Raw genomic sequence first — 14000 nt, forward strand, 5'->3', positions numbered from 1 at the left:
TCTGCATTCATTTTCAAAATGGTGTGGGAAAATAGGAAGATGGTACAGTTAGAAAAAAACCTTGTCCAAAGTATCTTACAGTATTAATTCTTTAATCGGAGAAGCACATGAACTCTCCTGAATCTTCCTGAAATTTTAAAAACGCCACCTAAATTTTAAAACTTGACCATTCAAGGATGTTGAACTGACCTGGCTCTTCCTGCAATCCATGGTGAGGTAAGTTGGGAAAATGCAATCCTGACAAAGAAATTCTAACCCAAAGAGGGTAATGTTAAACAAAGATCCTTCTCAAAATATACTTAAAGAAGCCATGTCTTTATTTTATTCTTGTTTGTTCTATAAAAATACAAATGCATAAGAAGGAAATGATAATTTCAGTCAACATTCAGTGGTAATTAAAAGCAACTGTAGTCCTCAGGCTGCTTCTTTCCAATAAGATCCAGTGATCAGAAGGAATTGGAAATGATTACATTTTAACTGGAACACATTTCTGTCCAGAACTGAGCTTTGAAGCATGAAAAAGGCACAGTGGTGGCCCCTGTTTGTGTTTCCATCTGGGGCTCTAATTTGAACTTCAGTGATTATTCTGTCAGACTTCTGGCTGTGCAAAGATCCAGAAAGTCAAAGACAGCTTATTCTTGTACTCTGTTTCATGCAAAAAAAATAAAATTCCACCAATTACCATGCTTGCATTTTGTGGAATAGCTCTATTTAAATCGATTATAGGTTAAACAAGAGCATTTGTAAAATTCACAGCTCAGAGTTAATCTGGCTATATCCCAGGGCACCCAGTCTGAAAAGTGATTGCAAGCACTCCAGGAAAAGAAGTTAGCAATAGCCTATAATGGAAAACAGTCTGGAACAATTAAATTTAGCTTGGTTTTCAAATTAAGAAATTCATCCCATGGTTGGTTTTTCATTTGAAAGCCTTCTTCAAGTCCCATTCAAAATGCTCATCCTTTTCTGATACTCGGTTAGTGCCTGCAAAATGACATCATCGTCAGTGATAAGGGTAAAAGCAGTGAAAGCTATAGTGCCTCATGCCAGGAATTACTCGGTCATGGAAAGCACCTGGAGGCTCTTGTGGTTGCTCTGACTTCACAACTCTGGACTGGGAATTCTGTTTTCCGTGGCCAGGAGGGAACAGCGAATTCATAGAAGTCCTGATGGGGAAAAAGAGGATGGCTTGTGGCCCCTAAAGAACTTGGCAACTTACTATATTTGATGTGAAGTATACAGTCCTTTTCTTTTCTTAGTCTAAATTCACATGAATCTTTTTGATTCGTGAATCTCTGCTCCTCATTCTTGTAATGAGACTCTAATAGCTATTTAGAATACTTCATGTAAAATTTTCAAAGGATGTGATGTCACTCTCGGAGCTTTTAAAATTTCTTTTCGATATATGAAAAATGAATGCCTATAAAAATAACAAGAATATGATCCTCCTACCTCTATCCATGATCATTCAGTGGCCTTTTTTTTGCGGTAAGCAGGCCTCTCACTGTTGTGGCCTCTCCTATTGCGGAGCAGAGGCTCCGGACGCGCAGGCTCAGCGGCCATGGCTCACGGGCCCAGCCGCTCCGCGGCATGTGGGATCTTCCCGGACTGGGGCACGAACCCGTGTCCCCTGCACCGGCAGGCGGACTCTCAACCACTGCGCCACCAGGGAAGCCCCATTCAGTGGCCTTTTATTACCAAAACATTTTCCTCAGGAAGATAAAGGGCAGAAATGCTCTAACGGGAAAGCAGATTATGATTCATTTGAACAAGCTGATGCTCTCAGATGGCATATTCTTGTCATTCATTTCATTTCATTTCACTTCACAAATGCCTTTATAATGATTCCTATGTTCCAGGTACTGTTTCTCATCACTTTACAAATATTAATTCATTCAGTCCTCATGTCAACAGCATGAAGTAGGTACGATTATTAACCCCACTTTACAGATAATGAGACTGTGAGACAGAGAGGTTAAGTAACTTGCCTACAATCAGATAATTGTGGAGCCAAGATTTTGAAGCCCTGCAGTCTGTCTCGTGTTTATTCTAAACCCTCATGGTGTGAACAAGCACATGGCCCACACAGACCATGAATAAAAGCTGTTCAGTGGTATGGTCTTTGAGATCAAATGGTAAAGTCATTAGTATTTGGTTATATAAATTTTACAGCTTAGAGGCAGTTTTTCATGTTTGTCATATTAAAAGGTAAAATTTTCTAATGCTGCCATAAAATCTCTAGCTGCATATGATAAGAAAAAATGTACATGTCAGATGTTTTGTCTGTATGGCTTTTCTTATTAACATGCAGTGGCTAGATCTTTAAAATATAATGCTAAAATGAGAAATAGAAAGAAAATTACATACATATCACAATAAATCACATTTATGTAAATTAAACATATATGCAACATGAAACCATAATACGTGTTTTACAAGTACACATGCAAAAACAAAAAGGGATCTACAACAAACACATTAGAAGACTTTAAAGAAAACAGGACCAGAGCTTTACAGGGACCATTAATCATGAACTGAGGCTTGTGATTAACTCAACCCTCTGATCCCAAGTCTGAAGCAGAGAGAAAGCATCTATCTAAATATTTATCCATGCACGTACAGAAGAATCCTCTTATCTATGTATTCATTCACGCCCACAAGGGAAAGTGAGATGGTTTTCTGTGTTGTTGATTAGACTATTAGATTATTTTATTATATAACAATTATATAATTAAGTAATCTAAAGAGTTTATAGCCTAAGGAGATGTTTATATCAATTTGTGTCTATTGATATTTACCATACTAAAAGTTAATATTGAGGATATTTAAATATTTGTTTATTAATTAAAAGAAAACAGTGACAAGCCCATTACATGTTAATATAAATAACCTATTTTTTTTTAACATCTTTATTGGAGCATAATTGCTTTACAATGGTGTGTTAGTTTCTGCTTTACAACAAAATGAGTCAGTTATACATATACATATGTTCCCATATCTCCTCCCTCTTGCGTCTCCCTCCCTCCCACCCTCCCTATCCCACCCCTCCAGGCGGTCTGAAAGCACGAAGAGCTGATCTCCCTGTGCTGTGCGGCTGCTTCCCACTAGCCATCTACCTTATGTTTGGTAGTGTATATATGTCCATGCCTCTCTCTCGCTTTGTCACAGCTTACCCTTCCCCCTCCCCATATCCTCAAGTCTATTCTCCAGTAGGTCTGTGTCTTTATTCCTGTTTTACCCCTAGGTTCTTCATAACATTTTTTTTTCTTAAATTCCATATATATGTGTTAGCATACGGTATTTGTCCTTCTCTTTCTGACTTACTTCACTCTGTATGACAGACTCTAGATCTATCCACCTCATTACAAATAGCTCAATTTCGTTTCTTTTTATGGCTGAGTAATATTCCATTGTATATATGTGCCACATCTTCTTTATCCATTCATCCGACGACGGGCACTTAGGTTGTTTCCATCTCCGGGCTATTGTAAATAGAGCTGCAATGAACATTTTGGTACATGACTCTTTCTGAATTCTGGTTTCCTCAGGGTATATACCTAGTAGTGGGATTGCTGGGTCATATGGTAGTTCTATTTGTAGTTTTTTAAGGAACCTCCATACTGTTCTCCATAGTGGCTGAACCAATTCACATTCCCACCAGCAGTGCAAGAGTGTTCCCTTTTCTCCACACCCTCTCCAGCATTTATTGTTTCTAGATTTTTTGATGATGGCCATTCTGACTGGTGTGAGATGATATCTCATTGTAGTTTTGATTTGCATTTCTCTAATGATTAATGATGTTGAGCATTCTTTCATGTGTTTGTTGGCAGTCTGTATATCTTCTTTGGAGAAATGTCTATTTAGGTCTTCTGCCCATTTTTGGATTGGGTTGTTTATTTTTTTGTTATTGAGCTGCATGAGCTGCCTGTAAATTTTAGAGATTAATCCTTTGTCAGTTGATTCATTTGCAAATATTTTCTCCCATTCTGAGGGCTGTCTTTTGGTCTTGTTTATGGTTTCCTTTGCTGTGCAAAAGCTTTGAAGTTTCATTAGGTCCCATTTGTTTATTTTTGTTTTTATCTCCATTACTCTAGGAGATGGGTCAAGAAGGATCTTGCTGTGATTTATGTCATAGAGTGTTCTGCCTATGTTTTCCTCTAAGAGTTTGATAGTTTCTGGCCTTACATTTAGGTCTTTAATCCATTTTGAGCTTATTTTTGTGTATGGTGTTAGGGAGTGATCTAATCTCATACTTTTACATGTACCTGTCCAGTTTTCCCAGCACCACTTATTGAAGAGGCTGTCCTTTCTCCACTGTATATTCCTGCCACCTTTATCAAAGATAAGGTGACCATATGTGCATGGGTTTATCTCTGGGCTTTCTATCCTATTCCATTGATCTATCTTTCTGTTTTTGTGCCAGTACCATACTGTCTTGATTACTGTAGCTTTGTAGTATAGTCTGAAGTCAGGCAGCCTGATTCCTCCAGCTCCATTTTTTGTTCTCAAGATTGCTTTGGCTATTCGGGGTCTTTTGTGTTTCCATACAAATTGTGAAATTTTTTGTTCTAGTTCTGTGAAAAATGCCAGTGGTAGTTTGATAGGGATTGCATTGAATCTATAGATTGCTTTGGGAAGTAGAGTCATTTTCACAATGTTGATTCTTCCAATCCAAGAACATGGTATATCTCTCCATCTGTTTGTATCATCTTTAATTTCTTTCATCATCTTATAATTTTCTGCATACAGATTTTTTGTCTCCTTTGGCAGGTTTATTCCTAGATATTTTATTCTTTTTGTTTCAATGGTAAATGGGAGTGTTTTCTTGATTTCACTTTCAGATTTTTCATCATTAGTGTATAGGAATCTATACAGAGATTTCTGTGTGTTAATTTTGTATCCTGCTACTTTACCAAATTCATTGATTAGCTCTAGTAGTTTTCTGGTGGCATCTTTAGGATTCTCTATGTATAGTATCATGTCATGTGCAAACAGTGACAGCTCTACTTCTTCTTTTCCGATTTGGATTCCTTTTATTTCCTTTTCTTCTCTGATTGCTGTGGCTAAAACTTCCAAAACTATGTTGAATAAGAGTGGTGAGAGTGGGCAACCTTGTCTTGTTCCTGACCTTAGTGGAAATGCTTTCAGTTTTTCACCATTGAAGATGATGTTAGCTGTGTGTTTGTCATATATGGCCTTTATTATGTTGAGGAAAGTTCCCTCTCTGCCTACTTTCTGCAGGGTTTTTATCATAAATGGGTGTTGAATTTTGTCGAAAGCTTTCTCTGCATCTATTGAGATGATCATATGGTTTTTCTCCTTCAATTTGTTAATATGGTGTATCACGTTGATTGATTTGCGTATATTGAAGAATCCTTGCATTCCTGGAATAAACCCCACTTGATCATAGTGTATGATCCGTTTAATGTGCTGTTGGATTCTGTTTGCTATTATTATTATTTTTTGTTGGTTTTGGTTTTGGTTTTGGTTGTTTTTTTTTTTTGCGGTACATGGGCCTCTCACTGTTGTGGCCTCTCCCGCTGTGGAGCACAGGCTCCGGACGCGCAGGCCCAGCGGCCATGGCTCACAGGCCCAGCAGCTCCGCGGCATGTGGGATCTTCCCGGACTGGGGCATGAACCCGTGTCCCCTGCATTGGCAGGCGGACTCTCAACCATTGAGCCACCAGGGAAGCCCTGTTTGCTATTATTTTGTTGAGGATTTTTGCATCTATGTTCATCAGTGATATTGGCCTGCAGTTTTCTTTCTTTGTGACATACTTGTCTGGTTTTGGTATCAGGGTGATGGTGCCCTCGCAGAATGAGTTTGGGAGTGTTCCTCCCTCTGCTATATTTTGGAAGAGTTTAAGAAGGACAGGTGTTAGCTCTTCTCTAAATGTTTGATAGAATTCGCCTGTGAAGCCATTTATCTGGTCCTGGGCTTTTGTTTGTTTGATTTTTAATCAGTTTCAATTTCAGTGCTTGTGATTGGTCTGTTCATATTTTCTATTTCTTCCTGATTCAGTCTTGGCAGGTTGTTCCTTTCTAAGAATTTGTCCATTTCTTCCAGGTTGTCCATTTTATTGGCATAGAGTTGCTTGTGGTAATCTCTCATGATCCTGTGTATTTCTGCAGTGTCAGTTGTTACTTCTCCTTTTTCATTTCTGATTCTATTGATCTGAGTCTTCTCCCTTTTTTTCTTGATGAGTCTGGCTAATGGTTTATCTATTTTGTTTATCTTCTCAAAGAACCAGCTTTCAGTTTTATTGATCTTTGCTATCGTTTCCTTCATTTCTTTTTCATTTATTTCTGATCTGATTTTTATGATTTCTTTCCTTCTGCTAACTTTGGGGTTTTTTTGTTCTTCTTTCTCTAATTGCTTTAGGTGCAAGGATAAATAACCTATTTTTAATGAGGAATAACTATATTTTCCAAAACAAAAATTTTAGTAAGAAGGGAGTCTCTTTTTTACATTTTTGCAAATATCTTGATGTTTGGGTGAACTGAAGACGGTTGGATCCACATGCCTGCTTCTGCATTCTCTCTGTTGCCACGTGTTGCTTTGGCTGAAGTATATGAAGAAAAGCTGGCCTCACACAGATATGTAGTTGGACAAGGAAGACCATATTGTAATGGTCTTTCAAATAATTGTGGCTATTCTTCTTTGATACAATACCAAAATTTGACAAATGCTAGTTTATGAATGGTTATTACAATGTGGAGTCTGAAACCATATCAATGACCTCTTCATACTGTTTTACATTAAAATTCACAGAAACTAACACAACAGTGTAAAGCAACTATACTCCAATAAAAAATAAAAAAATAAAAATAATAATAAATAAATAAAATTCACTGGTCTATGTTATACTTTGAATGGGTCTTTTACCCATGCTTGCTTTTGTAACAACATGTGTGGGTCATTTGAAAAATATAGGTTCCCTGAGTTATGCACATCTCCCAAATGTTGACATATTTCATTGAGGATTATCAAAATATCACATTTGTTAATATCTGCATAATAAACACAAATCTCATCCAAAAATTCCCTTTTAAATTTTGGGAAGCTTCAAGATGCAAATTTTTCCAAAATTTACATTTTCATTTGAAAGCTTAAATTTTATCATTGGTACCACATGTCAGTTATTTTCCTTGAAGTGACAGACCTACTTTATTCATTTTTGATACAATGATAGTTTGTAGCTATTCTTTTAAGTAAAAATGTTGCTCAGCTTGCAACTCAAACTATGGCTTTTCCTATAGATAATCCATTTTTGGTATGCAAAAGTAGTGATTAATGTGTGCAGACTATTGGAAAGATGTGTACTCGGGCTGAGATTTAATAAATTTTCACTGCTTCATCAAAGACATGGTAGGACTTGCATCTTTTTTAACTGTGAGTGCATGGCAGTGAAGAACAGGACATCTGGGGCTACCTCCTTGATTCCTGAAAAGACACCAGCAGGTTTCCCTACCATAGGTGCAGATGTTAACACAGTAAATAGAGAATGACATCTTAGCATCATTATCATCATCTTAACATCAAAATAGTTTCAATGTCCCAGGTTCCCCAGGGGTCCAGAGACCACACTATTCAAACTCAGTACCTAAAGAATTTACATGCTAAACATTTCCTAACATACCCATTGCAAATGGAATCAGCCACTTCCTAAGCCTCGAATAAGAATGAATCCGGAGATTTCAGGGCCATCTGTTCCTTAATTAATATTATTTGCCTTAGTGATATTTGAAGTGTCAGTTTTTAAAAAATCAAACACTTAAGTGAATTTTCAAAGGTTCTTAACTTCCTATTTCAAAAGAATTTCACAGCTTCCCCAATGAGATTGCCAGTTAAATCAGTGATCAGTTCTTTTACTTTATGGCTTATTCAGAAGGTAGTTCTGAGGCTGTTTCAGACCTGAGCTGGGTCACTGATCAATACTTAATCAACCTACAGACTACAATTCACTAAATCAGTTTTTTGGAGTCACCCATCCAATTCTGGTTCCCAGATCATCCCTACTACATTAAAATCTACAGAAACACTGCCAGAAGTGTTCTAGTTCTTGCCCTAGAGGCAGACTCTCAGGCCCCTGAAATTGATACTCTGAGGATAGTTTCTGTGTTCCTGTACCCGCCTCCCCACCACACCCCCTTTTCTTTCGCTGGTTACGGAGTGTGCTCTTATATTATCAGACAGGTAAGGGGAGTACGAGTGCCTTATAGCACATATAATGCATCAAGAGCATGAGTAAATCCCACTTCATTCAGTCAGTGAACACTTCCTGATAGCCTCATAGAGGCACTGGACTGAGCGCAGGGAGTTAGGAGCAAGAAGCATGGTAGAGACAGTATAAAGAAGGTAAGGTTACAGTTCTCAGCCTCCATAAACCGAAAACAGGTTGGAGAGGAACAGCTCTGAGCCATGTGAAAAGAACAATAATGAATTGAGGTGCTAGCCAATGAGAAGTCAAATGAGTGATACCAGGTCAGCATTGTTCCTACAACTCCACACACTCCTGGCTGCATGGCCTTTACGCTCGGTGGTCCTTCAGCCTGGAAACGTCTTCCCTCAGCTCCTCCGAACTTTATGCATCTTTCTGCTCAAATGTTACCTTAGCAGAGAGACTTCACTCTATCTAAAATAGCACTCCCCCACCCCAACTTTCTCTTTCTTACTGTGTTTTCTTTTAATTCACAGGTGCTACCACCACATGACATTATATATTTGTGTGTTTGATACTATCTCCTTGCTCCACTTGAATGTAAGTTCTCAAGAACAAGGATTTAATTATTCACTGTTGTATCTCAGAGCCTAGAAGTTCCTGGTACCTACTAGGACACATTCAATATTTGCCGATTGAATGAATGAATAGATGAATGCTATAGCAGCTCAGAGCCGGGAGAGGAGATCAGAGGCCCTAACCAGATGGTGAAGAAGTATTTCATGGGCTGAGGTTTGAGCCGCATCTTGCTGGGTGTTTCTCATAGGTTGGGCCAATGACCAGAGTTAGCCTACTTGTCTTACAGGCTGCAAGTGAGATGTCATCTTCTCAACAAGTCTTGTTGGGGCCTCCAGGGCCGGATGAATTGCTGCTGCTTTGGTGTCCTATAATTCTCCATGCTCTCCACCATGGTAGCATCCTCTCCAGTGGACCTTGTCTCGTCTTTACTTGCCTGGCTGCTCCAGTAGAATATTTGCTCTGGGATGATAAAGGCAGTATCTTATTCCTAGTTGCTTATCCAGCCATAGCACAGATCCTGCTACCCCATAAATACTTGTTGACTGTATTATTTGATGAACTAGGCAGAAAGCTCACATAGAGGAGTGAAAAGCAGGTATGGACCAAATTAGGGAGATTTGTAGAGCTAAGAAATGGAGTTTGGGTGTTGATCAGGGAGATGCTGTAACAGTCTATTGTCTTAGCAAGGCCATAGGAACATGTGTGCATGGTGAAGCAAGTGAAAAATTATCCAGTCAGAGAGACAAATTGTAACCATATTGCAATGTTCTAGGCACAAAATAATGAAGCCCTGGACCAGATCGGTGGCAACGGGAATGGTCATGAAGGAACAGATGTAGCCAAAGTTCTTGGTGACTGATTTGATGTGAATAGCAGTCATAGATGATGGCGTATTTTAAGCTTGGGTGACTATGAAAGGGTGATGCAGTCACTTTGGCCTATGTTTCAAATCTTAAGGCTCTTAAGAAAAGAATATTTGGCAAATTATTCACCCTAATGGCACAATTTCTTTATCTAAGTTGTACTTCATACTAGAAGCTGCCAGAATTCATTTATATAGCCTATACCCTAATACTAAGCTTTTAGACAAACTTTAAAGTTCTAAGATTAAATTTCTCTCCTAATTGCTACCAGTTATCTATGAAAAGAAATTAATGTCAGGAGATGAAGGCAAAGATAATGAAATGCTAAATTCCGTCAAATTATTCTTTGGAAGTTTCACAGAAGAGAGGGCTCTAAGAAGCCTCAAACAGATAAAGCAAACAGGATTCACCTCTCATGAAAATGACTAAGGCAGAATATGGGCTGAGTGATTCACAGGCCAGGCCGAGGTGTTATTTTTTTTTGCGGTACGCGGGCCTCTCACTGTTGTGGCCTCTCCCGTCGCGGAGCACAGGCTCCGGACGCGCAGGCTCAGCGGCCACGGCTCACGGGCCCAGCCGCTCCGCGGCACGTGGGATCTTCCCGGACCGGGGCACGAACCCGCGTCCCCTGCATCGGCAGGCGGACTCTCAACCACTGCGCCACCAGGGAAGCCTGCGCCTTCTATTTGAGAAACAAGAAAGTTGCAGTAAGGTGGAGAAGAATGATGAGCTACCTAAAAATCAGTTGCATCCAAACTTCACGGACCTCAGTGAGGAATAATAGTTTTCTTAGAGAAGAATCAGTGTACTACTAGCAAAACAGAGCAAAGAGATGTTGGGTACGACACTGAAATGGCAGCAGCCCACTGCACTAGCTCAACCTCGTTCAAGTCAAAGTGGATTTTTCTCGAAGGAAACATGCCAATTGAAATTGGGCCTGGAATGTTTTCAGGAAATGAGGCAGCTAGAAAGGCCCTGCTCCACCTCTCTTCCTTCTTTGCCTCTCTCTGCCCATGCTTTCTGGTTTTCTCTTATAGATTTCTTCAGCATAAGCATAAGCATAGTTTTTGCTTTCTCCAGACGTTAGCTTGGTATGGCCCTGACTCTACCTAATAGCATCTCTTACTGTTCTCCTTCAGTTTCTGCACTGTCTGCTAATTGCCTCATTCTTTCAGGTTCCTAGTTCCAAATTCCTAAGAGAGGAAACTGATTGCTAAGATCATTGTATGTCAAGGTATTTGTGTCAAAGGTGATACACTGCACACTAGACATTGCTATCTATGGGTTTCCCACTAGTCCAGTGCTAATTATTATTCCAATCAGCCTAGTGAGGGTGGGGAAAAAAGGTTCTTAACCCCCCTGGCCAGACCACAGGCAGCAAAATTTCCTTTAACAGAGGGTATTGGAAGAACAACTTTTGTTAAATAATCTCTCATAAGTGAAGTACCAAGCATGATATCAACTATATTCCCCTAGTAACTTTACTTTCCCGCTCTCTGAATCAATTATTTCACCCATTCTAGTACCCTCTCACTACTCACTCTCACTGCATTCTTCCCTGGAAAACATATGAAATAAAAAGGGACTACTTTATTCCCCTTTCCCCAAATCCACCAACCCCTGGTCTTATCCAAGGCTGTACCCACCACTTGTGCCCTGAATCCCACCCTACTCCCCTTCCTGAGGATTTCCTTCCAGCCATTATCAGTTTTCTACAATACATTATGTATTTCATTATGTGCCTATTTTCTATGTTTTCCACTTACGTCTTCCCACTAGAAAATTAGCTCCTTGAGACAAGAATGCCACCTGTTTAAATTAACACTATTCCCAACACCTGAATTACTTAACCACAATTAATTTTTGTGGTCTGTTTGATTAATTTGAGTCTGGTAGCTGCTCAGTAATAGTACTACTCTTTCCTTTAACTTCATCCAGTGTTTATTTGGGAATAATTTCTATTTATAGAAACTTTCCTTAAACAAGATACACAGATGTTTTCCAAAAAGATGAATGTGTTTTCCTGATGTATTTTTCATTTAGCTTAATCAATCAATACCTTCAAATTGATGAGCTTCGTGTTATGCACAAAGCAGAAATAAAATGCGTCACTCTCAGGGAGCTTATAATCTAGTAGGACAACCATAGTTTCATATGCAAGAATGCTTATCACACTTTGGTTTATAAAAAGAAAGGTTTGAAATAATCCACATGTCCTTAACAAAATATTTGTCAAGTAAATTGTAATTGGTAAAGAAGGCTGTAACATTTCTGGAATAGTAAAATATCAGGAAGAACCCAAATGCCCACTTATTGTGTGGCACTTGAGTAAACTTAGGTCACACCAACGAAATGAGTACTATGCATCTGTGATCATAAAGATATATTGTTAAATGAGAAACACAATGTGTGTAGCATGTGCATACTATGCCATCTTAGAGCTAAGAAAGAGAAGCAATACAAACACACACTTGTTTATTTTAGAAATGCTAAACCAAAAGCTAATAACAACGTTTACCTTTAGTGAGAATGGGAACTGGGTGAGGGAATAGGGACGGAAGTTCGATTTTCAAAATATTTTGTAGATTTTACTTTGGAAACATATAAAGGCTTTATATCATCCTTAAAAATCAAAACTTAAAAAATAAATCCCTAGGGCTTCCCTGGTGGCGCAGTGGTTGAGAGTCTGCCTGCCGATGCAGGGGACGCGGGTTTGTGCCCCGATCCGGGAAGATCCCGCATGACACGGAGCGGCTAGGCCCGTGAGCCATGGCCGCTGAGCCTGCGCGTCCGGAGCCTGTGCTCCGCAAAGGGAGAGGCCGCAACAGTGAGAGGCCCGCCTACCGCAAAAATGAATAAATAAATCCCTGAAGTTAGAAAGCTAAAAGAAAATAGTAACTTATTTTTTGAGTTTTGTGACTTAACCACTCAGAGAGGGGTTATTTCAAGGTAACTTTAAAACAGTAATTTTGCTGTTTATCCCTGGTGGGATATATTCTAAGGACAAAAGGAATGTAAAAAAAAAAAGTCTTTTCAATAATAAAAACTCTTTTCAATAATCATAATGTTAGTACAAATATATTTTCCTTCTGAAATTTTTATACGACAAAGCAAATAAATAATTATATTATTCTATTTAGGAATCAAGGTTTTCAGTGAAAGAGGGGGAAAAAGATACAAATACAAACTAAATAAAAATCCTGTAATCAAAATTTGAATCGAAGGCATCCCCTGGTGGTCCAGTGGTTAGGACTCGGCACTTTCACTGCCATGGCCCAGGTTCAATCCCTGGTTGGGGAACTAAGATCACACAGCTGCACAGTGAAGCCAAAAAAACCACAATTGAATCGAAAATATTAGTATGAACTTCTCAACTCTTTTCTTAGCTTTGACTACTGAAAAGGTCGGAAAACAAATGATGACCCAGCAACAAACCTGGAGATTCTAAATACCATTCTCCATGAAAAGGAACCTTGAAGTTGATTCAAGATCTAGGTCAAGAAATGTACAAGATGAACGTAGATCATCTGGTTGAACCAGAAAGTCCTGAAAAAAACCCTCAAAATCTAATTTGAAGATGCTCTCACTGCCCAAAGACAGGACAGTTTGAGCATAGAAAGGAATAACAACAACAGTAGACTGAAACATATTAAATATGTTTTTAAACCATTTGTTTACAATAATACTTAAAAGTCCATTGGTGAACATTGCCAGATGTTAAGGAATTAGCTTATTATTTTGAAAATTAATGAAGAAAAGAATCAAGCATTTATATGCCTTTCCTATACTTTAAGGTAACCACATAGTTGATGTAGGAAAGCTATGCTTTACAGAAGAGTTTCAGCTAATAAATGAAGAAGAAATTATAGAATGAGATTAGCTCAATTTTGCAATCCCTAATGGAATAATTGGTCTAGGTGGTCATCATAAATGGCTGTTAAAATTGTTGATGAAATGGAAAGTTTATATAATGAAAAGATTTGGCTGACATTACTTAACAAAAACTGATCAATTTTATCATAATATGAGAGACAACTAAGCACTATGTCCTCCTGATGTGATGCAATAAGAAGTACACAACACCATCTATGAAGTATTCTTGTAAAAAAGAAAAGACATCAAACCTGATTCTGATCAATTTACAGAAATACAAGGGACTGAGGAAAATAATAAATGACACCACAGGAACACAAATCAGCAAAATCCACAATGTGAGATACTTTATAATATTTTTTCAACTAATAAATTGCAAGAAAAATAAACAGAAGAAAAATGAACCTATATACTAAAAGAACACCAACTGCAATATGTGAACCTGCTGGGATTCTGATTAAAACATACCAACTGTTGAAAAGAGGAGAGAAAAAGAGAATAAACATATCATGTTCTCAATATCATT

The 14000-nt window shown here is 38.5% G+C and overlaps 1 non-coding gene across 1 annotated transcript; it reads left to right on the top strand.

The window, feature by feature from the left end:
• The first annotated feature begins 12829 nt into the window (after positions 1 to 12829).
• TRNAE-UUC (transfer RNA glutamic acid (anticodon UUC)) lies at positions 12830 to 12901 on the top strand. The gene has a single exon. It is a non-coding gene; the product is annotated as a tRNA-Glu (tRNA).
• The last annotated feature ends 1099 nt before the right edge of the window (positions 12902 to 14000 follow it).

Source organism: Lipotes vexillifer, unplaced genomic scaffold (assembly GCF_000442215.2).
Source record: "Lipotes vexillifer unplaced genomic scaffold, Lipotes_vexillifer_v1.1 scaffold477, whole genome shotgun sequence".
NCBI classification, from domain to species: Eukaryota; Metazoa; Chordata; class Mammalia; order Artiodactyla; family Lipotidae; genus Lipotes; species Lipotes vexillifer.